At 46.0% G+C, this 23,485-nt stretch overlaps 1 long non-coding RNA gene across 1 annotated transcript in view; it reads right to left on the bottom strand.

Annotated features, from left to right (window-relative positions):
- Positions 1–9,947: 9,947 nt before the first annotated feature.
- The window catches only part of LOC128627886 (uncharacterized), a 114,172-nt gene continuing 100,634 nt past the window's right edge, over positions 9,948–23,485 (bottom strand). Inside the window, exon 3 of the long non-coding RNA XR_008392184.1 lies at positions 9,948–11,935. This is a non-coding gene — a long non-coding RNA (uncharacterized LOC128627886). The remainder of the gene's footprint in view (positions 11,936–23,485) is intronic.

Raw genomic sequence — 23,485 nt, 5'->3', positions numbered from 1 at the left:
AGTTTATACCAGTATTTCTAATTTCAGTTCAATACCTCAAGGTTCCCTCCAGCTTTCCTTGTTTCCTTGTTGATAAAAACCCTCTTCAGCCATACATGGCGGGGAATCCTGGGTAAACAGGGAGACCCCTTTAGGGCATTAGGTCACGGGAGGCCTGTCTGCAGAGGCGAGCTTGGATGACAAGAAACTGTAAAAGAGGATCCCGGGTAGAGTGGGGAGCAGGGGCAACATCTCAGAAAGGAGCAGGTCAGTGTGATCAGGAAACCAAGCAAAGAGTCTGGTGTGGTTACCACTATGGAACAGGTAAGGAGTTTCTAGGTTGTGCTTGGCGAGAAGGGAAGGCATTGGAGCTTCTTAAGTAGGGTGTGATGTGATTCGATTGATGGGTCTCAATGTGATTAGACTGATGGGATTTGACTGCTGTGTCATGGACTGTGAGAGGACAGGCGTGGAAGCAGACAGGAGGGCAGCACACCTGGCGCTCACCCACTGAGTCGTGAATCGGTGACCACCACACCCTTTGTTTATTTCAGAAATTGTAATCCCTGATTGAACTAACAGTGCCTGTTTACCCACTTGTCCACTCGTGTGCCTTCTATTGTGTATGAGACACTGTCAGGGGACATGAGGCTCTTGACCTCACAGGGACTCTATGTCCAGCATCCATCTCCTGGCTTCTGGTCCAGTAGGTGCTAATTAGTCATAAACAACTGTGAGCAGCTCAGAGACATTTGGCCCTTTGCAGTTTGGATCTGGGACAAAATCCCTAAGAGGGCAGAGCCGCTGCTGCCTCTGGTCTCTGATAAGAGAACCACGGCTTCCTGGATGTACCTCTTCCCCTACAGTCAGGATAAAACCTCAACTGATGCTTGAGTATGATCCCTTTTTCCCCAAGTGCAGAAATGGAGAAACCAGTGACTTGCCCGTGGTCCTAGACATCACCCATATCCTCAGTGTGTCCCAGCTCCAACCCCTTACAACCCAGTGCTCTCCCGTCCTTGGCATGCATCGTTATGCAGACACAAAATTAAAACTGCACACCTGGCCACAGGCAGAAAAAAGATCTGTATCCCTGAGAATCCACACTTAGAAGAGTTAATGGAATGTATTAAAGTATGTTGATTAAAACCTGTGCCTTTGTCTCATTGGAGAAGTTAATGTGTTTTGTAGAATACGAGCTCTGCTTTCCCTGGAACCTTCCCACTGGGTCCTCTCAGCTTTCTGTTCATTTAATCAAAATAAAACGTCATCTGTACCTTGTCTTCCATATGATGCTTCCCTGTCACTCGGTGGCCACCCTTGGTCTCTTTCCCCTGAGTGGAGAAGCTGCCATGACACATGGGAGTCAGCGAGCGAGAGCCCACCACGCACGGAGTGTGCCCTGCAGCAGACGCCTGATGGAAATATCCCAGCCACTCACAGCAAGGGTGGGATTTATCTGCTGCTTCCCACAAATTACCACAAATTCAGCTGCTTACAATGACGCAAACTTATTTACTGTCTTGTATGGACAGACCTGACATACTAGAAGAGTTGGAATGGTGTTCATGTTATGAGAACTCTGGTTTCAAACTGCACAATAAAAGATAATTCTTTAGTTTTGGGGGAAGCTTCCCTACTCATAAATGTGTCATTATTTAATAAGGTAATAAGTGTCCCTTTGATTCTGAGGTTTCTAATTGAGGCAGTGGATTGTGGGTAAAAACTGCTCTTTATTCCTTGGGAGTCTTTGGCTAGTTGTGTCTAAACATGAGAGAATTTTGTTCCCTTCATTTGGGTATGGATGTTGTGTTTGTGCGCTGTGGGCTTCCACAGCCTTGTTCACTAGGCATAATTATTTCCAGACAAGATGCTGACTGAGATGACGGCTTCATTGCTAATGTAGCTTAGAACTACCAGTTCCTAAAGACTCCTTTGCAGCTACTTCCATCTCCAGACAGAAAGAAACTTCAGTTTCATGATGTCACTGCATTAGCCAGATCTTCCTGAGGAGGCAGATATTCAGGTAACCACATGTTCTATTTGTACAATTTTCTCTTGTGTATCAGAGGACGAGCCATGTCAACATTCAGCAAACTATGCCTGGCCCACAACTCTCTCTCACACACACAAAGAATCGGTTTTGCAGTTCTGACCCTGCCTGGTCTCCCTCCAGGAGCTCCCTCTGTGTTCCCTGCACCCTGTTTGAAAACCTGTCCAGGCCTCATGATTGTGTGCAGACATGCCCAAGTTCCCTACTATCCCACCGTCCTTCCCTTTCACCGGTTCTTCTCCAGGTTACCCCGCTTCAACCTTACTCAAGTGCCAGGGAGCTGGGTCTCAGAGAAGCTCACCCTCATCCACCTGGGACTGGCTGCTCTGATCACACTTTGTTTCCGAGTCCTGTGCTGTCTGCCTCAGTGATCCGAGCTGTAGTGGATGGATTTGTCTCGGGACTGGAGTCTTTACTTAGCTGTTGCATAGTCTTTTTTCCCACACTTCCTCAGTCTCCACATCTCCCCTCTGCTCTCTCAAGTTCTTTCAGGTTTGCTGTCTTCTTTCTTTCACACGAGCCCGGGTCTCACCACTGACCTGACTTCAAAGCTGTGATGAGGGTTAGACAAAGCCTTGGAGAGACAGGAAATCTAATGCAGCATCTCTTAAATAATTGTAAGTTAGGGCTGCAGCAAGTTTGTAAAATGTGAAAAGAATATCGAATAGAATTAAGCTCAAATTAGCGTTGTGAAGTCCCGTCATGTGGTACAGAGACCAGGCAGGAGGAAGTGGGTCTCCCGTAACCGAATGTGGGGACCAGGACTGTGAGCCAGGATATTTGTAGGACGTCGACATAGCAAGTGTACAACCAGGCCCAGCTTGGCAGGCTGAGAAAGTCGTGCTGGACGTCTCTTCCTCTAGCTCACACTTCCTGCCTGCAGGGCAGGAACCGTCCCTGCACACGGTGCAACCTCAGCCAGCTGTCGGGGGTGGGGGGAGGCAGAGATTCACACAGGAACTCTATCCCAAGTTCATTTGTAATGCTATAATTGTTTCCTTAGTGGGCACATGGCTTTTAATTCTGAAAAGATACAGATTTAAGTGTAAAAGTGAAGGGTAAGTCAAGCCTGTCTCTCATATGTTGAGGTTAAAAATAATTTGTGTATATTTGGCATTTTTCTTGTTTGTTATATTTAAGAGGATTTTGTGTGCTGATGTGTCATGTCAAAGTTGTAATTGTAACTTAAAATGTGCTGTTAACTGACTTAGATAATGATTTTATGTTGACTTTTTAAAAAGTTGTAAAATTCATCATGTGTCCAGATTTCATTATCTTTCCAGAAGAATTTAGGAAGGTATGTTTCTTAATCAGACAATTAAGAAAGTCAAATGGCTGCATTTACAAATGCTGTTTAAATATTATTTAGTTAAAAGGACTAAAGATTAATTAAAGGCCCCTATAAAAAGTATTAAATATTACTAGATTGTTAAAAATAAGATTGGCAGGTTGAATGGCACAGACAAATGGCATGGGAAGACACTGCCATTGTGTTAACTAAACACTTAGAATATTCAGCAATTTTTATTATGTATAAGAGTGTTTTTTATGAGGCACTTTGGCAAGGCTCACATTTTCTTTCATTAAAAAGATTATTTTGGCACTAGCCAGTTGGTTAGAGTGTTGGCCCAACACGCCAAGTTTGCGGGTTCAGTGCCCAGTCAGGGCATATACCAGAATCAACCAGTGAATACGTAAATAAGTGGAGCAACAGATCAGCGCTTCTTTTTTTCTCTTCCCCTTCCTCTCTCTAAAATCGATCAATAAAAAAATTTTTAGAAGGATAGTTTCAGTCGATGATGACCGCATGCTCACAACAGCAGCAAGGGAACAGTTTAGGTTGAAGGGATGTCACTGGTTAGCCTGTGAACGCAGGCCCTTAGCTAACCTCTCCGAGCCTGTAAGACAGTGTAACGACAATGTCCTCATGCAGCCAGCTTCCAGGCGGAATGAAATGGTGGGGTAAAGAAGCCCCCCGACAAGCATCTACTTATGGCAGGCACCTAATGACAGTGTTTGTTACTGTTACCTCATTGAAAGCCAATGATAATGAGAATCAATGTATATTCTTTTATTATGTCACTGTTTTCTTAGATCTAATTGAAAATTCATATTGTAAGACAAAATTCCAGAGGGACCCTGCTAAAATGAGAGTAACGTGTCCCCCGTCCGCTCCAAACTCTCAATGTCAAAGGCACAGCCAAGGCAGGGCTCCCTCAGCCCAGTCCCCACAGGCTTCCTCCACCGCCTGTGGGGCCCCACAGCCCACCGCTCCTGCAGTCCCCACGGGGGCTGCTCCTGGGGCAGCTCAGGCCACTTCCTGGCAGGCCTTAGGGTCTGTTGTTCAGTCTGCCTGGAAGCTCTTCCTTTCATGTCAAATGTCACCTGAGACTCTTTAAAACGGCATCCAACCATATTCGACCAGGTGTCCCACTTCCCTGCTTTCTTCCTCTTTACTGAAACACCTACTTCACCACTCATCTCTTTATTCGCATTCCTCTGCTAGAATGTAGGTGGAAGCAGAAATTTATTGATTTTGTTTGCTGCTATGTACCTAACACCTAGAACAGTGCCTGGCCCCTGGAAAAAAGCAAAAATCATGAAATGAGGAGTGGGCCAGGACTCAACTGTGGAGGTTTCATCCCAGCTCTGCTTTGTGACCTTGTACAAACTGCTTGACCTTCCCGAATCCTCATTTCCTCTTCTCCACGCTGTCGGGCAGCTGGCTGCCTTACAGGGTGGCCACAGGATGAATGAGTGTGAGGGTATGTGTACTGCAAGGCTGTGCAGAAACAGCACCGATTATTGTCATTAGTTGGCGACATATGGAAGGATTGCCCGCATCCACACCGTATGATATTATTTCAGATTGGGATTGTCTCCTCTGCAGCCGGCTACACCACGTATGACTTACATCTCCAGCACACAGAGTGCTCAGTCCTGTGGTATGCCGTGAGCAAGGGTGGTCCACTGTGCTTTCTCAAAACGGGTGAACACCGGGGTAGGCCTGGAGCTTCTGGACATCTGTCAAAGAGGCCAGATTAATGTCTCTGAAATTTGTTTCATTGTTCTGTGAACTTCCTGGGCAACATTCTTATTGGGGGGGTTTGAAAAACTGTATAAAAAGAAGAAACTCGATAAAAAAGTTTATTACTTCTGACAATAAAACAATTTTTTAAGTGCATGTTGCATTCAAATGGATGGTATAAAAGTGATAAGAGAAAGCACAGCCCTGGCTGGTGTAGGTCAGTGGATTGAGCGAGGGCCTGGGAATCAAACAACCACGGTTCGATTCCCAGTCAGGGCACAAGCCTAGGTTGCAGGCCAGTTCCCAGAAGGGGACACACAAGAGGCAACCATACATTGATATTTCTCTCCCTCTCTCCTTCCCTTTCCCTCTAAAGATAAATAAATAAAATCTTAAAAAACAAACAAAAAAGTGATAAGAGAAAGCAAAAGGATTCTCCTCACTGTTTATACTAAGTTCTTCAGTCTGTATTTTTAAAAATTTCTCTCATGAGGTTCAGAGCCCATGAAGCCTTCTCTTGTATATAGTGAAACTCTTGAGCAGTAAAAGCCCAGGTATGTTTTAGTGACCAGGTCAGTGTGAGAGGTCACCTCAGTAGCACTATAGAACAGCGACAGCAGTCCCACTAGCTGAGGCCACAGTGTTGAATAAATCGAGGTCCTCTAACCAGTCATCTGTCACCACCCCAAACACCCGTGCTTGAGCTGCCTTGGGGGCTGGGTTGTGTGGTTGTCATGGCAGTCATGGCCTCTGAGGGCACACCAGCCTTCAGTATCAAATGCAGCCTCCCTCATGATGTCCCAGGTTCCAGGGAAATAAAACAACACCTGGCTGTCTAAAGTGTTATTGAACAGGTGATAGGATGGTGGATGAAACCAGATACAGGAAATATAAGTTGCCATGATAATTGTTCTCCAGCGATTTAAAAATAACAAATTTTTCATTGCTAGGAACTAAGAACAAGAGATGAGCGCCCTCTTGTGGAGAGACCCACAGGTATTCCTTCTATTGACTACCACCACCATCTAGCTCTTCCTTCTGGAAGTGTAACAGGGTGCAGCCAAAGGGGGGGCCCAGAACTCAAGGTGTCCAGGAAATATTAAGATGTCCTCACCCCTCCCCCACCACAGGTGTGAGTTGGGGAAGGGACAAATGGAGAGGGGCCATTGAATTGTTTTGTGTAGCAACAGTTTCTCAGATAACCTCTGGCATGGTCATTTAACATATCTATAACCTTTAACTGGTTGCATAGATATGTTAAATAGCTGTGGGCATGCTCTGAGCCAGGGAGAAGGGAGTGACTTCCACCCAAGATGTAACTGGGAGGTAACTTCCCCTGGTTACAGCGCCTGCGTGAAAGCTGGGAGATGATTAGCTCCATGCCAGGGGGCCACACCTGCCCAGACTCATGATGACAGCTCAGTAGACTTGGAATGTACAGCAATGCTGGCTAGTGTAGCCTATTGTAGGAGGAGCCCAAAATGGGGCTGCAAAGAAGGAGTGGCTCGGGGATTGAAAACCCAGACACGGCAGCCATTGGAGGAGTACCACTCGGCTTTGCCAGAGTGGGGACCCCCACAGCCATGGGAGAAGAAGAGAGGGAACCATGCAGCTGCGGCAGTGCAGAGAGAAAGCCATGCGCTTCTGGCAGAGTAGGGACCCCTGCAGCTGAGGGTAGAGGGAATCACCATGCGGCTTTAGCAGAGACTCACCACTCGCCTTTGCCAGAGTGGTGACCCTACCCTTTCCGCAGCCATGTGAAGGAAAGAACCATGTGGTTTGGGCCGGAGTGCTGACCCCTGCAGCTTTGGTAGAAGAGGACCACATGGCTTTGGGGTGCTCCCTTTGGCCGCATGACCTGGGAAGCAGGAGAGGCTTTGCCTTGAATAAGAGTGAAAGGACTCTTTGCCAGTAGACTGTGAGAAGGTGCAACATGGCTTTGAAGTAATTAGAGATCCTGCCTGGACGGCAACACAGCTGATGGTGCCAGTGGCCTGAAACACAGACATGTGCTTCTTTTCCTGAGATACGGTACCCTGAATTAGGGTAGGGGGAGAAGGAAGCGCTGTGGGTGTCTGTGGTTATCCTAGAGGACTTTGATATATTAATGGGGACATTGGGTCACTACTTTAAGTCTGTATAGCTTTAAATAAAACTTTTCTTTCCTTCACAAATCTTTGGCATTGAGAGACGTCTTTCCTCTGGCAGCGGACAGACGAGCCCAGTATGTGGTCTGGACAGTGTTAGTCTTCACTCCTCCGGAGTCCAGGCACCCCTGTCTGTTCTGTAACAGAAGCATCTGCCAAAGTCACCCAGTCTTCACTATCATATGACTCTAGTGCATTGTAAGCATATATTTGACAACATCCTCTCAACTTTTTCAAAGTAATAATAATTAAAAGGCTAATTACTCTTCAATTCCCGTGCTGGGGTCTAGCAGTTGCTGTGTGCCTATTCATCCTCCAGAGAAGTCGCATTATGACACATTTGTCTTACCACAAAGGCATTTCTGCTCAGTTTGCTGATTTAAAACCCCCAAACAAGAATGTTGTCCAGGAATTTCATAGAACAGTGAAACAAGTTTGCTGGGATTCCCAGTTGTTGGGAAGGGAGTGACAATTATTTTGCTCACACAGCCCCCTCCCTCACTTAAATGTTACACCATTTATTTCCATGCAAGACACATTTATTAAATATTAAACATCATGTAGGCACCGGAGATACCCAAATAAACAGGAACAACCTTTAGCTTTGAGACCCCTGTCCAGCAAGGAGTCAGCAGACACACCTGTAAGTGGTAAGTGCTATAGTTATGGAACTCAAGCGGTTTTCTGCTTGGGGTGCCCTATTCCAGAATGAGATGAGCCATGGTTGTTGCAGGTCATTGGCAAGGGAGTTTTATTTACTTGCCGCAAGTAAAGGAGACGGGATTCATATCCAAAGCTCTGTTTCCTGGAAGGGAGGCTTGGCCATTGCTTATTTATTTGGTCAATTACATGTTGATTTATTCTTTGCAATTGGCTACATTTATCCTTTGAGTTCCTGGCCTGCTCATCCTGTTTACAGTTCTACCTGTAAAATACTGTGCTACGTTTTAACATTTAGCAAGATAACATTTCGTAAGAACTTCTGAGACCTTAAGACCTTTGTTCTATCTAGCACTAGGATTATGTACAAAGAGCAACAAGTGTAAAAAGTTGAAGAAGGAAGAAGAGAAGTCTATGGCCACTGTCAACACCCCAGTGCCCACTTCACTTGGCACCCCTCTCCAGACTTCTCAGAGTTTCTGATGGAGCTGCAGCTGTGGTCCCATTGAGAGACCCCATCTCCTGGGGCTCTCCACTGTCCCTCAGGAGGCTGGCCTGAGTGTGGACACATTGCTTTTCCTCTTTGTTCATCCATGGCAAGGTTGTAATTTTTCAGTAGAAATGTTTACTAGGCAACTGAAGGAAAAAACAAAAGCAAAAGATGAAACACAGGGTACATGAAGACCAGCCTTCCCAGAGAAGGAGCCTTATCTAATGTGACAGGCACAGAGCTCCACTGCAGGCCGGCTTGGCAAAAGCAGCTACTCAGTGCACAAGCTCCTTCGCCCCCCTTGTGTCTCCAGGGGCGCAAGTCCAATGTGAGGCAGACTGGGGCTCATGTCACTCTGGGCTTGCTGATATCTTCTGCAGTACATTCTAGAACCTGCTTTCTAAGCTCTGCTCTGGGATGGGTACGTGGCTTCTTCTTTCCCCCACTCCCACTGTAGCCCCCCAGATACCTTCCCTCCTAGCCCTGAAAAATGAAGCTCTTTCTTCCCCCTCCTCTTTTTTTATTTTTTAGATTAACGAACATTTGAGTTACATCTGAGTTTGGTAGAGATTAATTTAGGTTACTCTGGGATAGAATCTGTTTTCTAATTCAGCGCATGTCTTAATCTCACCCTGAGATGAGGAAAAGTCCAAATGCCTTCCTTTTAAATAGAGTTCATTGGAACAAATCAGTTTATTCTGGAGAAACTGGAAATTCAGCAATGCTGAATTCGAGAAGTTAATCTTGAGATTGTATTCACTTAGTAGAAACACAGGACCAGATTTGGAAGGGAAGTGGTACTGTCCAGGTCATGAACAATCAGCAGGCCAAACAGATTCCCAGCCCTGGTTTTGGACAAGGCTGAGCCTGAAATTCAGCTCTGCTACTTACTAGGTGTGCCTTCCTAAAGCAGGGCCCATATGGAGCCTTGGTGCTCCTGTAATGGCGTGTTGAGCTGAAAGTCCCCCAGAATGCAGAGAACCCCCGTAGTGATCACTTGGGGGATGAGGGGAGTGAAGCGGGGCCATTGAGAGCTCCTTTGCATATCTGAAGAACTTGGCCAATGTTTTAATAACGTTAAAGAGCTGAGCCTGCGCTGGGGAGCCAGGGAGAGGGGTGTGACTCAAACTCATGATGCAAGGTAGCCAGAGGGGCTTCCTGAGCCTGCAAGAGCCTTGGAGTCAGCTTCTGCCTCACAGGGCCACACTTGCCAAAGAAACCAGACTCCTGGCAGACATAATCCAGTGTGGGAGGAGTCAGAAATGGGGTTTCAGAGGAAGATCCTCTCTGGGCTTTAAAACCCTGGCAGGGCAGCCCATGCTGGGGCTTAACCACATGGTTTGGGAGCAGAGAGGTGGCTCCCTTAACCACATGGTTTAGGAAGCAGGAAAGCAGGATGTAGGAGCTTTGCAGAGCTCTCTCTTGGCCACATGGTTCCAATACTTGCAGAAGGACTCCCACTGGCCCACTGTGAGGAAGTGCTGTTACGGGAAATGAAGCGACCAGACACCGAGGGATTCTGGAGTACGAGGTTTATTCGTTTACGTGCACGGGCTCAGAGGAGTCAGTCTCCAAATTCTGAGCCCCGAACAAAAGATTCTTGGGGAATATATAGATTAGGGGTCTTCCTATCTACGTGGCAAAGCAGGAAACAGAAGCAGAATGCGGTAATTAGTTCTATCTACGGGGCAGAAGCAGAGTTCAAAGGCTAAATGTGAAAATTGGTTCTACCTGCGGGGGTGCTAGCCCTAGTCCTAGTGACTATCCGGCTATTTGCTTTATTTGCTCTTCCCAGACGGTCTTATTGTTCTCCTATGGCGCCTGGGGTCTTGGGTGAGCAAAGGTCTCCCAGGGCTTCTCCTATCAGTGCCGCATGATTTTGGATTAAGAATAGGGGCCTCACTGAGCTACAGGCTTCTATTTCTTTTTCTGGGAGATGGTACTCCTGACTGGCCTGGTTTGGCAAAGGAAGGAAGGATTGTATGTGGGTGTGAGTTTGTGGGTGTTTTTTTAAAGGGACTTTGGGATTTAACTGCGACATTCACCATTATTCTGAACGAGTGTAACTTTGGAATAAATAGTTCCTTTCCTTTTTACCAAACTCTGGCACTGAGAGCCACAACAGTGGGCAAAAAGATCTATAGAGTAACAAGACCCCCAGGGACACGGGGAGTGTTTTCTGTAACAATCCTGTCTGTGTCATGGCACAGACTGCACAGGCTGAGGCATAAGAGCTTACTTAGTACAATGCCTGGCACATTATAGTTTCTTCATAAATGGCAATACTTTATTACTGCTGTTGTTATCTGGGAGCCTACTTGCTTCCAGGCACTTGAAACATTCTCATTTATATCTCAGGACAATCCTATGAAATAGACTTACACTCTACACTCAGTATAAAGATACTGAGTTTTGAAAAAAAAAATGAACTTTTCATGAGGTCACATTTCTAAATAGCAGACCTGGACCTCAAATGCTAGTCTGTTCATTGCCAAGTCTTCTTTAAATGACTTCTCTTTTTTTTTGAGGCATAAAACATAGAGGCATTCAGATCATAAGTGTCCATCTCAAAGAATCACCACAAAGTAAACACTGTGGAGACAGCGGAAGGTCGAGAAGCGGAGTGTTACCTACGCCCAGAGTCCCCTTGGTCCCTGTTGCAGAAACAGGAGGTGCCTCTAGAGAGAAGCCCTCAAACCAAGCTCGCTGCTCTTGGTTTCTTTCTCCCAGCTCTTGAATGCCCTCTTAGCTCTCTGAGATCCTGAACAGATAACATTTTTGTCTTGCTTTTTTAGGAGAGGCAGTCCCAGTTATCTAGCTGCCATTACCAGAAGCCCGAAGCCTAGGCCACTGCCCTGCTTGCAACTAGTTCAGAGGAAGAAGCACCCCTGCCAATGACTTCCAGCCACCAGAACTATGAGGGGGTAAATTCTGTTGTGTAAACCACCCAGTTTGTGGGCCTTCGTTATGGCAGCCTGAGCTACCTACTACAGAAGGTGACAGAGAGCAACAACACATTTTGTTAATGATAATTGTGATCACGTGTTGGGGAGATGAAGCAACTGGAATTACCCGGCTAGAGAACCTTTCTTAAAACTCTGATTCCTGCATAAGCTAATTGAAAAATCACCTGGGCTCCTGGTGAAAATTATAGATTTCCAGATCCCATACAAGAACTATTAAGTCAGGTCTTGTGTAGGTAGCTCATGTGGTGAGAGCACAGTCCCAATGCACCAAGGGTGCAGGTTCAGTCCCCAGTCAGGGCACATACAGGAATCAATCAATGAATGAATGTCTAAATGGGTAGAACAATAAATCTCAATCTCTCTCTCTTCTCCCTTCCTCTCTCTCTCAAATCAATTTTTAAAAAAAAGTTTTTCTTAACAATTGTTAAACCAGAATTGCAGGGGTGAGGACCAAATTCTGCACTTTGAAGGAGCACTCAGCTAATTCTTCCAAAGTTTGGGCATTAGTTCAGAAGGAAAGCAACATCTTTACAACTTGTGACACCCAAATCCTGCAGGACATCGCCTTTGGGCCTGTGATCCCAGGAAAACACAAATCGCACACTGCTTCATCTGTGTAGACAGTAAAAACACAATTATTGTGACAAATGGCCAGGAAAAAGTCCTTCAAAACACCTTCTGCATGCACTCATCTTTAATTTACTAAAATAAACCCACATTATTAGTGCCAAGCTCATGAAAATGTCTCGGCTTGGGCAAAATTGTAAAGAGGTGTCCCCATCCCCACGTAGAGCAGATCCTGTCACCAAATATCTGCTATCAGGATATTTTCCATTTTGTGATGTCCAAATTTGTGTTTATATTGCCTGTTTCAGAGGAATCTGCATTTTTAAGTCTAATCTTTCACCGTGGAATAAAATGACAAGAATCAATATTTTCTAACAAAAGTATTCCATAATGGGCTACAAAGATAACTCTATAAGCCCTTTTCCCAGGATAAAAACATTTCCCAACCAGAAAATCCATAACAGTAAAAGCCTAAGCAAATATAGGCAGGTATTTTCCCCCATAGCATTTCATATGTGGTCAGTTCTGTGGAAGAGACCCCTAAAAGGGACTCACACCCCTCTCCCCTTGCAGAAAAACCAAAACTGTCCATTTCTCGCTTTCTCTGGCAGGTGGGAATCCGGTTGTGTGGTGGGAGGTGGGGTGGGGATGAGGCGTGTGCCACATAATTGTAGGCAATGAGATACAGGTGGAAATCCCTAGGGGGTCTGTCCCTCCCAAAATGAAGACAATGTGCCTTCAAAGAAAGCACTTTCTTTACCCCCGGAACCTCTCCACTCTTCCTGTCCAAAAAAAAATGGCAACAATTGGAAGAGCAGCAGCTATGTTGTGACCATGAGGTGAAAAGTTTGGAGAGTAGATCCAGGGAGCTCAGCGTGGGGAGGGACAGCACAGAATGAGGCTCAGGCCTTGTGGCCCCCGCACAAGGGCTGGGCTGCCCACCTCAGACTCTTTTCTTGAGAGAAACAAACTTGTCTGTTTCGGCTGATATGGGGAGGGCTTCTGTTATTTGTAGTCACATATTTTCCCAACCAATAAACAATGGTTGACACTTTCCATCTCCGTGCATCTCACTTTTTCTCTATGCAGTAAAATGATAGACCTTGAAGTGGGTGGTGACTGCAGGCAGGCTCTTCCAGAAGTTCCTATGCCGATGGGCTATGCAGTGATGCCTTCCACCCTGACAGGGGTCTCTAAAAGACATACCGCACAGATCTGACACTCCTAAACTAGAACACTTCTTGCATTGCAGGAGGCATTATAAGAACTCATTACGTGCTGAGCACTGTTTTAACTCTGTGTAGTTTATTTATTAACTCATTTAATCCTTATCACATCCCTAACAAGTATTTTTATTAATCCTGGTTTACAGATGAGGAATCCGAGGCACAGGGAGTTTAAGCAACTCGTGTAAAGGCACACAGGTGGTCACTGGTGGAGCCGGGTTCAGGCCCAGGCTGACAGCTCCAGACCCTGAACTCTTAACCATAATGCTCTCTGTTAACCGGAGTCAAGTAATTTTTTCCAACCTACAAGGCAACTCTCAAAATCAGTGACTTTCTGGGGTACAATTTTCAAGCATCAGGGACTCAGGCTCCAAAATTCTGAACACCTGACGAATTGGTGATGTTCCACCTCTGTTCTTCAGCCAGCTGGACTCGCTCAGGGATGAGGGCAGGGTCTGCCTCCTGCAAGCCTGGAGTAACTAGTCAGAACCAGACAGATGATCTCCAACAGCTTCCACGGCCCGCCTCCCATTCAGGTTTCCTGCCTAAGTCTTGTCTGCAAGTCTCAAAATGTGCCTTGTACAAACTTGCTCACATCATTTATTTTTTTAAATAAGAAAGACTCAGTATTTTGAAGAGGAAGCGCTTGATTTTTCTTCTTGGCATGCTTTGTTCCATAGCCGACATGGTTATTTCATCTCTGTACCCCACTAAAGTTTTATTTATGGTTGCAAAGCTATAGGCCTATAATTGGACTTTTGCACCATTCTCTTTGCATATGTTATCTGAAAAGAAAAAATCAATTGACTTAATATTTTATGAAACTTAAGTGGTTCTTAAAATGCCTACTTGTACATCTTTGGTTGCAGTTGCAAAACTTTCTTCTGTAATTCTTACCCAACTAAGGAAATAAAAGCAAGTTTCTCATGTTTACCAAGTTAACATGAAAATGATAAAAATTTGCTTTTGCTTCGTTATAAAATTTTCAGCTGGAAATGGAGAAGTCAAGTTGTTTTAGTCAGCTGTGGCTTCCTCCTTCCTCTTTGAAGAGAACTAAATATGCCTATTTAGTTAGTTCTATTGTTTTCATAAAATCACATCTATTTTCTGTGACTATTGCCGATGTGAATCATGAATATGGCATGCTGTCTGCTGGGCTGGAAATACACCCACAGAGCCAATCCCATCCCTCATTTGTGATCTATTCCCCATCATTCCTGAAGAATTTCTGATTGCATTCTTATTAATCATCCTAATTTCCCCCTCTTTATGCCAGCTACTTTCCATTCAGTTCAGGTTCTCTATTTAGCTGATTTCTGGCAATTAGTACTTTATGTCTAGATACAGCTTTCTTCAGGCTGGTGCCGTGTGAGACAGCTCAGATTCCCAGTTCCTCTGCTGCTGCTGGAGGGACGCATACATGTGAGGGATGGTATTCAGCCACATAATACCACCTATTAATTTTACAAAATACCACTCAGAATGACACACACCTTTATTATCATACCCAGGTTACAAGGAGCTCTCTTGATAAAATGGGCCATCTCCTCTGTTTAACATTCCCTTTCTATCTAGTTGATTTGATAGCAAGCTCATTTTAGATTAAACTTCACTGTAGTTGACTAAAACATTATTATGCCAGCCAGGATGTTGGATACACACCTTATTGCCATCTGTGGTTATTCTGCTGCTCTGTCTCCTTCAGGAGTCGGCACACATAAGGTTAATACAGATGCCGCCCTGGAAGGACTCGACGCACAGTGAGGAGTGCTTTCTCCGACAACTGTGTCGGTACCAGACATTCCGGTAACGGCACCTTTGCTGGAAACTGGTATGCCCAGTGCCAAATGATTAATTCTTTAAGTCCCATGTCTACTTCACCTTGTTTTATGGCAGAGGATGCAAAGAAGAACTAAAATAATAGCCACGGAAGAAAAGTAGGCAGTGGAAATGCACTGTTGAAGGGTTCTCAGAAGTAAAAACAAATGGAAAGTCTGCATCCTTGAATACATATTTCTTCTCAAATGCTCACTGCACTTCCATATCCTGGGTAACTAGGACTGGGAATGATGTTCAGCCAGATGCGGAGCATTAGGCCCCCACTGCTGCCATTTTGAAAAAAGCTGCTATATGGAGGGTCACTTCTGTGCTGGGTTCGGGTCCTCTGGTTAACATTCCCTCTGAGGGACCAGATTCTGAGTACTTAATCATTTTTTACTTCCACCCTCATTTGTTTCCTTTCTTAGAATAGCCCTTCCAAAGCGGCAGCTCGCATGACACTGTCAAGGGAGCATTTCAAAGATTAGAAGCCCCAGATTCCCCAACGTTGTCCCTTGTCCCCCATCAGATGCACTGGCCCTGGCAAGGGCCACCCAGGGTTGTCTCGAACCTAGGGGTGCAGGGAAGCCTTGAAGAAAAACTTGTCCCTTGTCATAATAAGGCAAATGCACAGAGAGAAAACAGGAGCAAAGAGGCTCCAGCCCCACGCCCCCCTCAGTGGAATGAGTGTGCTCATGTCCCCTTTCTCCCACCAGCTGTAAAGTTCACTCATCCTCAACCAAAGCCCCCCCTTACCCTAACTCCCTAGAGACAGGTCCTGGCTAAGGTCAGGACTGTAGGCAGCAACAGGGAGTCTCAGCTGCAGCCCCAGATGACATCTCTTGGTTCATGTGGGGGCTAAGGGTCATCTCAGGCATGGGTGAAGCCCAAGGAAATCTTGGGCTCAGAGCTGCAATCAAGGATACCATGACTGATTCCATAGACTGCTGAGTTTGGTTATCCTTTTCTCCACTCAGCAAACTTTAACTGAGTAATTGCTATGGGCCGAGCTCCTTGCCGGGCAATGTATTTGCTCCTAGCTGGTTCCCTGTGATGCCACTTACTTCCAAAACAGACTTAAGGCTGCACTGGCATTGTGGAAAGTTCTCTGCTTCTTTCAGTTCTGGTTTTTCAACTTTTTCTTAACACAGGAGGCCATTTATGGCACAGATGGCTCTTGTTGTAGCCACTTTCAGAAATTAACTCTCTGCTCCCCTGGACTAGGGCTCCAGGGTTTTTCCTAGTTAGAGTGTTTCTTACTCCCATCTGCAGGCAGAAAATACCGCCTTCCCTCTGTCCTTGGCAGTTAGACTGGAGCAGAGTCGAGACCCTCCTGCCTCTCACCCCAGCAGTGGCTGATCACCCTGGGCTGATGCTTCTTCCAACACAAGAGGAGCTGCCCCAGCCTGTGTAGTCAGACTGCCAATTACGAACAGCCAGTTGCAGAGATGTTGTTGAAAATTCTTCTTCAGTTTCCACCATTTCAATCATTTAAATAATCTCTTACCAAATCATCTGAAGGCTTAGTTTTGACACTTAGCATGATGCTGTTCAATTCTTGGTATGTCCAGATTCCCAGACTGTACTATCAGGGATGAGGCGGGGCAAGCCTGTGGGATGGGGGCGGTGATGGTTTACCTTCCGCAGGCAGAATTTCACTTAGCGTGGCAAACTCTTTTCAACAATACCCTTTGGGTTATCATTTTGTTTGGGAAAAAATAGCCCCCGGGGCAAAGCCAAGATAGGTGGCAGTGATACTGTTAGAACAAAATTGTTCTGTTTAAAACTTTAAACAGAGTAACCCAAGAGTGAAAGGCCAGGGGACCCTAGATCAGGAAACACAAAAAAGTAGGTGGAGAGGAGCAAAGCAACAAAGTGGTAGGAAGGGTTCTGCTTGAAGGAAGAGCCACTGAGAAGTTCCAGATGGCAAGGGGAGCAAAGGGGCTTTTCCGTATCAAGAACTTGAAACATCAGGGATATGTGTTCATTTTGAGGAAACCGGTGCATTCACCCCTCACACACCCATCTCCTGAGACTTTGAGGAGACAGGTGTTCCCCCACCTCACCCCGTAGTGGGGGCACTGTGAGTACAGGAGGGGCAATGCAGTGAGACCATCAGGAATTTGGGGGAAGGATTTCAGAACAAGATGCCAGAGGTGCCTGGGAGGAATCTTAAAACAGCCCCACCTCCCTGCAAATAAGGCTGGGATGCTGCCTCTCCCAGCCTTGTCAACTAGGAGCCTGAGGGAACTTTGCTTGGATCTCAAGGGGAGCAGGAGCCCCAGCAGCTACAGGACTGGGCCAGTCTCTCCCGTAGACCCAAGGCCTCACTCAACAAAATTACTGCTGAATTCGTTTTGGTTACTACGAAGATGCGGGTTTTAAGTTGAGCAATAAGAACCTGAATACAAATCTGTCCTTTTCCAGCCTGGAATCTGGCTGGTGAACAAGATCTTTTTCATTGCGTGCCACAAATAACACATTCAGAAAGATCCCATCAATTCAGTCCTGTGGAAATATTGGTGTCAGAAGTCGCAACACTGTGCTCTTTGTAGGCCTGGAGCCCTCCAACGGACAGCCCGCTAATCCCCTCCCCAACGGACTGTACCCGTCCCACCTGACAAAGGAACCCGTATTTGATAAGAGGTTGACAGATGCAGGCCTCGAGGATTATACCATAGTTTGCTATTCAATTTTTCCATATAATTATATTTTTAAAAGTTAAAATAATCATCTATAATTATTTTCATGATAAATATACTACAATCAGAAAACTTGCACAATCAAGGGGATAGAAGAATCACACAACTCTCCCATGCTGGCACAAGCAGTGTGAACACTGTAATATATTTCTATAAATATTTTGGTACATTTCCTTGCAGTCTTTTATTGTTTATTTTTAAAGCAAATTATGAACCCTTTCAAACATATAGAAAACAACACAACGGACACCTATGTACTCACCAGTGAAACAAAAGACATGCCAGCATTTTATCATTCAATTGCAGATATCTTTCTGTTAAAAAAAAACCAGAAGTGCATGACAGAGAAGAAAACCCTCCCCCTGAGATCATGCCCACCCACGCACACACACACACACACACACACACACACACACCCGCAGGCCGAGGCCACTGTTGTGCTGAAAGCCCTGTGCTCTGGAGCTGGGCCTGATTCTGTGTTTTTTACCGCACATTAAGCATCTACTATTGTTTTGAGAGTCTCTGAAATGTACATAAATGTTAACCTACTGTATCTTTCTGCTCTTTATTTTCCCTTTCAACCTTACACTGTTGAAACTCCTGCAAACCCAGTTCACACGTTTTTACTGCTGTATTGACTGAATAGTGTATTCACTCCCCTGCTGAAGGACGGTTAGCTTGTTGCCACTTTGTTGCTGTTAGAAACGTTGTGCACAGGTTCTTGTGACTCCTTTCCCACAGATGAGTTACTGGGACCTACAGTATGCACACCTTCGCCCATACAAAAAACTGACAGATTTCTTTCATTTTTGTATGATACACACTCCCATTGTTACAAATTTCATTTCCCCTTATTTTCTCCAACACTTTCTAATATCAGACATTCATTTTTCCAATTATGATAAAGCTGTGTGTCTTTTTTGTGTTTATTAGCCCTTCAGCTTCCATTCCTTCAGCTTGGTTTTTAATTTCCATTGTATTGCTTGTCTCACAGTAGATCATTTATAGGGGTCCTGAGGAGGAGTGTGCAGAGTCCTAGAAATGGTCAAAGCCTCTTCTGTTCTCTGTGGTGGCTGCTGCCCTCCTGGCACACCAGGGGGGGACCTGCACTTTCCTGTTGTTTTCGTCTGGAGGGTGTGTCCCTGCCTGTTGCAGACCACCCTGCCTGGTTCTAGAAATTGTATCTCCACCCCTTGCGGCTAAGGGTGAGGGATGACCTTTGGACTGCCAGCCGCAGGAGACAAAGCCTGTCTCTGGCAGCAAACGCTGCCTCAGTTCCTCTCCCTGCCCCCAAAGCTTGGTCGGAAGTCAATGACGGGTAAGACCCCTCACACCAAGGGGGCAACCTAAGCCATACTTGATCACTTCAGAGGCCTTCATGGAAGGACTCAGGGGCTGCAACAAAGAGCAATGGACTCTCACCTCCCCCCCCCACCCGCCTGCTTTGACATAGCCCGAGTCCCCACATTCTCTGGGAGAAGGGCTTCCTGGCTCTAATCCCCTTAAGCCTGAATACCTGATGGGGAGAGGTGCAGCTCCTTGCCTTGCTAGAGCATGTCCTGGGGGAAAGTCTGGCATCACAAAGACTTCCTGATAAACCTGTGAAATCTACTCTGCTAAGAGTGCTTTCGTTCATATGTTAAGGGTTCAAGCCCGAAACCCTAAAACTCTGTTCCTGACAGACTCTGACTCATACTAGCCCTCAGATTTCTTTGAAATGTCATCTATTGTTTGATCCTTGCTGCCCTGTATTCCTGTGTATTACAACCCAATAAAATGCTATCGAGCAGGGGGCTCGGGGCCTTTTTCACTTTGGAGAAACTGGCCGCTGCTGGCCTTTTTCCCTGAGAAACTGGCCACTGCTCACTTCTCCTCCCCAAACAGTTCACGTCACGACCGGGCCACATTCATTTTCATCCATGGCTCTTGGGGAGACTTGTGAGAAAGTTGCCCCCACACCTGCCAGTTCCCACCAGCTCAGTCTGTCCTGAAATGGAGAAAAGCACTGGAGAGGCTGGACTCAAACAGGGACAGTGAAAAGGAAAGATAAAGGGAACCAGTCTTCAATTGGGGGACTCTGTGCTGGTTCCGTCAAAGACTCAGCCAAGGTATCATCTGGGTGAGTAAGGTCCCAGCCGACTTTAGAAGTTAGAAAATGAAGAAAGTGATCAGTGAATTCATTTGGGGATTAGGGGAGGTAGAAAGCAAGGCCACGAGCGTCAGGGAGTCTGATGGAGTTCAGGAGACAGGAAATCCGACCTGACACCCACTCCAAGGAGGTTCCCATAAAGTGACCTCGGTCTGAGCCACAGTCTCCCTGCCTTATCCCTGGGCTCAGGGTCTCATGCTGTGAGAAGGGGGAGGCTCTTCACTGTCAATTCCTCCCTCGTCTTCATCTCTTACCCATCAGATTGTTAAACTGAAATGCTGCCCACCCTTCCCCCTGTCAATCACGGGCGGCCGGGTTGGCCAACAGGCTCTTCTGTTCCTCGAGTGGATCAGTGTCCTAGTGCCCTAGACGGCCGTCCCCTCCCTCCACTCAGGCAGCACACCGTCCTAGAGCAGCTCTCCCACCGAATCACAGCCCAGCTCAACACTTCCCCAGGTCTCATCTTCCTATATTTGCCCCCTTATCAAAGCTAATCTTGTATAGCGTGGGTGACAGCTGACAGCACAGTTTCCTTTTCCCGGGAGCCATCAATATGTTCTATGACAGGACTCCAAACCGCCTACCCTCATGCATTCCTGGTCACACCTGGACCCATTAGACTCGTGCCCTTGGGCCTAGCTCCCTCCTCTTTTGTACGCCCACCCATGTTGACACCTACCTCCAAAGCTATGCTCACATGGTTTCCACAGCTTGGAATACTCCCGCCCTTTACTTGTTCAGTCTTTCACTACCAGGTCAAAACCTCTTTTGTTCAGGATGCCGTCCCTGCCCATTCTAGGCTTCTTTTTTTATTTTAAAAATATTTTTATTACTTCTATTTTATTCTTTATCCAGAGTACCAGTGCTCTCCAGGTTACCTATCATAGATACAGAAAGGGTGGACAGTCTACCCAGTGGTGACTACAATTTATTGAACTTACTGTTAAGCACTTTGAGCTCTGCCACAAGTCTGAGTAGGAGGTTTTATTACCACGTGTTATGAATTCACATTCTCTGAAATTTGAAGCATCTTCACAATTAATGGCATGTTACAACGGCAGTTGCTTGGATGGAAGTCTAATTTTCCCACAGGGATCTTCATTTACTTCTGTCAGAACCTGGGTATGCTACCAAACAGAGGCTAATACGAATTCTGTGCGTGCCTGTGTAAATTCTACCCACTAACTGATCAGAATATGTAATGGCCATTAGTAGTAGAAACATACAGACAGCCGTTAAGCATCTGCAGTTCCTGAGACTGGGTAATAAATAAACGTCAGGGAACAGCTGGGTTAAAATTCCTTAGCCAAATAAGGTAACTAACCCGGCCCCGCCAGAAAGTGCCCACCAGCAGCAGCACCCACCAATCAGGGACCCTCGCCGTTTTTAAATAAGCCAATAGCTAACCGCCACCTCTGCTTCTGTATGCCTTTGCTTGCTTGCTTGCTAGAAAATATAAATACCCAGTAGTCTGTAAGCCAGGCGCGGCTTCCATTTTGTAGCTCTGGTAGAGAAGCCCGCCCTGCGCAGGTAAAAACTTTTGGCCAATAAATTCCATCTTGAGCTCTAAGTGCCTGGACATGTAAATTCTACCCACTAACTGATCAGAATACTGCTTTGTGATTCAAATCCTCATGGGGGTTTTATTTTCCTTTCTCCCCCATGCGCCCGGGTGGAGATAGGCATGTTTCCTTGGTGCTCTTTGTGTGTGGCAGTTATTTCTCTTTACTCACACACAGAGAATGATTTGGGTGTCTCAGCTATCTGTGGGGGGTCTCCTATTCTACTCCTCATCTTGCACATCTTTTATTTCTTAGCGGTGTATAAAACAACACTATGTAAAATCGTTGCATGCACCTTTGACTCTATACTACGGTTATCCTGTTTGCAAATGAAAAATAGCGAAGGGCCTCGTCCAGAGCCTGTGGACATGGGTAAGTGAAGCAGAAGGATGGAGGCCCTTTTGGCCAGGTGGTTGTTTGATGGTTGGCTGGTTCTGCCCCTGCACTCCTTGGAACTGGATTCTCAACCGATCCACTTTACTCTGAATCCAAATCTCAGTTGAGCAGACTTTTAGTAAGGTGTCCGTAGGTTGGTATGTAAACTCACTGAAACAAACGATATTCATCTTGTTGAAATTTAAATCAGGGATTAGAAGAGAGCTGAGGCCGGGCTGTCCTGGGAGCAGGAGGCTGCAGGGGCTCCCTCCACTTCCACCTCTAGCTCAGCTCTGCTCAGAAGGCCAAGGCTCCCAGATCTCCCATCCACACTCAAGTTCGTTTTAAGATTCCTTTCCAAAGTAATTTTCTCTTACTCCTTTTCTGAGTGATCTTTCAAAGCAAATCACAAATTTCTATGCTCTTCAGCACTTAACATGGATGAATCTCAGAGACATACTGTTGCCTGAGTCCATTTAAGACAAGCTCAAAAACAAGCAAAATCAAGTTACAAACAGAAGTCAGCAGACTTCTAGTATGTAGGCTACCCTGGCAGAAGTGTAGCGACTGGAAGAGGCCCAAAGGGAGCTTCTGAGATGCTGGTGATGTTCTGCTTCCCAGTTAGGGTGCTTGCTACACTAACGTGTTCACTTTGTGCACTTTTCTGTGTGAATGTTATGCTCAATGAAAAAGTTTGTCTTTTTAAAAAAATGAATCCAGATCACCCAGTAAACTTAACTGAGGTGTTTGGACATTACTCCTAACGAGAAAAAGACTCATAATGGAAGGAAGGGAGTGAGGAATCTAGAAAAGAGATGAGATGACTTCAATAATGGGGCCATTGGGACTTCCGGGAATCACGTTGCCAGGGAGGACATCCATACAGATTTCCAGCTCAACTTTCTTATTTTAAAACAGTATCCATGCCCCTGTGAACCAAAGTAATTGTGGCGAAGTTCTCAGCACGTGTCTAAGATGCTATTTCAGCAAACAGTCGAAGGGAAAACTGAAAACCAGGATGGCCATTTCCAGAGACAACTGATAGCTTTTCTCCTGGCCTCTGAGCTGTCCTCTGATGCAAGAGCAATGGGGAGGGTGCAGCAGCAGTGTCTCGAATGCAAGGATTGTGCCATGGGCACCTTGTGTCCACCCTCCGCGGAAGCTGTGAGGCAGGGGGTCTTGGGCACAGCCAGCAGTTCACGAAAGCATTTCAGGGAGCCTGCCCAGCCCACGAAATGTGAATGGCACAGCTGTACTGGTCCTGTCATATCACCAGGCGTGAGGAAGACATTTCAGACTCTCAGGGTAACCAACGAAAGCTTTATGAAGCTGACAGTATTGCTGGCAAGAATCTGTGAATCAGCTAGATCGCCATCTTTCTGGGTTGGTTTGTGAAATACACAAGCTTGTATGCAAACACACACCACCACCCCCCTGGTTCCCATGGGGATTTAGTTTAAGGTTCTATGGATTCTTTCTCCCACTCACAAAGACGCCTGTGTGAAAAGAAGGAGTGAACCCCAAGATGGCATGATTTACAGGACCAGCCCAGGGGAGGGGAAGGTGATCCCAGGCCCCAGCTGCTGCTGAAAGCAGAGCTGTGTTTGCAGGGCTGGGGGGGACCTGTATACGTCTTTGTCTTCCAGGCAAGGCCAGGGACTTCCTGCACGAACCCTATCGCCTGAGGCTTAGGGAGAAAACTGAGGTTCTTTTTCCTGTTTTCAGGGGGAGAAAAAAAACCCATCAAGCAAATGATTCAAGGT

This window comes from Artibeus jamaicensis, unplaced genomic scaffold (assembly GCF_021234435.1).
Source record: "Artibeus jamaicensis isolate MK-2021 breed Jamaican fruit bat unplaced genomic scaffold, CSHL_Jam_final contig_482, whole genome shotgun sequence".
Taxonomy (NCBI): Eukaryota; Metazoa; Chordata; class Mammalia; order Chiroptera; family Phyllostomidae; genus Artibeus; species Artibeus jamaicensis.
The sequence above is the reverse complement of the archived record's forward strand: the minus strand, read 5'-3'. Positions and strand labels throughout refer to the sequence as shown.